The sequence below is a fragment of the Otolemur garnettii genome, unplaced genomic scaffold, assembly GCF_000181295.1.
Source record: "Otolemur garnettii isolate 467f Iridium unplaced genomic scaffold, OtoGar3 scaffold00084, whole genome shotgun sequence".
Taxonomy (NCBI): domain Eukaryota; kingdom Metazoa; phylum Chordata; class Mammalia; order Primates; family Galagidae; genus Otolemur; species Otolemur garnettii.
Window position 1 is genome coordinate 137,616 of NW_003852479.1, and position 1,808 is coordinate 139,423.

Consider the following 1,808-nt stretch of genomic DNA (forward strand, 5'->3'; position numbering starts at 1 on the left):
TCAATGGGTTTAGCCAACATGAATGACTGAGTTTCCTTTGGAGGAGTGCGAATGAAGAGAGCTGGAGTACTTTCGCAGTCACGGGGAGAGAATGTTATACTAGATAAAAAATTAGAGGCAGAGTAATACCTTTAACGTCCTCAGTACTTTGTATATTTTCAGCTGGACTATAGCAAACAAAAGCTGTGCTTGAAAATAACAGGTTAACTTCAATGTAAATTCAATGCCGATCTTTAAATACGAATGATGAAGTTTGTTATAAATTGTTATTCCCCAAAGACTGATTTAATTGAAGTAACATTGCATTTGTGTGCTAAAGCACTGATGTTTTGCAAAATGAATTTAGGATTAGAAAAGTCATTTGAAAAGCTGGAGTATTTTCCACCATCATGGATTTTTTCATACTAGGGTACAAGAAAACAAATTACAGGTGAGTTCTCCCCCTATGGTTAGAAGTTATCTTCTCAACATGCATGTTTAGATGAATATTTTGGACTTTTTGGAATAAATATTATGGAAGTTTTCATGATGAAGTGCATACAATTGTCTACTGTTATATTAACTGGTTGTTTCTGATGTTTAAACTGCAACCCAATGTTTTCTCTGTAGAATACTCCTGAAAAATGAGAGAGATGCAATGCAAATAGTAAACAACACCAACTTGCAATTTTATTTTATTTTGTTTATCATCTGACTACAGTCTGTCGTTTTCTCTAGACAACAAGCTCCTGAGGTTAAGGACTTTATGCATATTTTGTGTAGTTCACTATCACATACCCAGGAGCACTTGGCATACAGTGCATACTCTTTTTCCTATTTGTCAAACACAAGACCTGAATCAAGCTTTATTGAATGTGTGTCCGTAAAGTTCAAAAACAAGCTCACCCTTCTTGACAAAAAGGGTACATTGTGCATTGAGTTATAATTGCTTCTAAATTAACACTGAGTGGCTCGGTGCCTGTGGCTCAAGCGGCTAAGGCGCCAGTCACATACACCAGAGGTGGCAGGTTCGAATCCAGCCCGGGCTGCCAAACAACAGTGACAGCTGCAACCAAAAAATAGCTGGGTGTTGTGGCAGATGCCTGTAGTCCCAACTACTTGGGAGGCTGAGGCAAGAGAATCGCTTAAGCCCAGGAGTTGGAGGTTGCTGTGAGCCATCATGCCACACCACTCTACCCAGGGCAACAGCTAGAGGCTCTGTCTCAAAAAAAAAAAAAAAATTACACTGAGTTCCTTCTGTGAATTCTTGATTTGATTTCATGCTTATTCCATGGTTAAAGTTTAGGGACTAAATCAAGATATATATTTCAAGTAAAAAAAAACCCTACATTTTTAAAAGTAGTTGTGATACACTTTGTTAAGACAAGCAATATCTCTAATTACAATTCTTAGGTGGTCTCTTTCTTGGCCTAAAGTTTTCACTTAAAATTGTCACTACACGTTTGACAACAAGTTTGCATGTTTGTTGTCATGTTTGTTGTGTCCATACTTTAGGTTTTTCCCAAGTCAAATACAATACACAATTTGTTACAGGAAACAAAGTTCTTTGGGGAGGTTGTAATAGCTCTAAATGCCGATTGGCAACATAATTGGCAAGCGATGGTAGATCTAGCTCTGGTTAGGAGGTTTTAGAAATTTAATTAGCTGCACTAAGAAAGTAGTAAAATGCAGACTCATTAGTACCATGTCAACATTATCTTAGTTGGGCTGCTATAAGAAATTAACCACACACTAGGTGGCTTCAACAACAAACATTTACTTCTCACAGTTCTGGAGGACACGAAGTCCAATATCAAGGCTGATTTGGT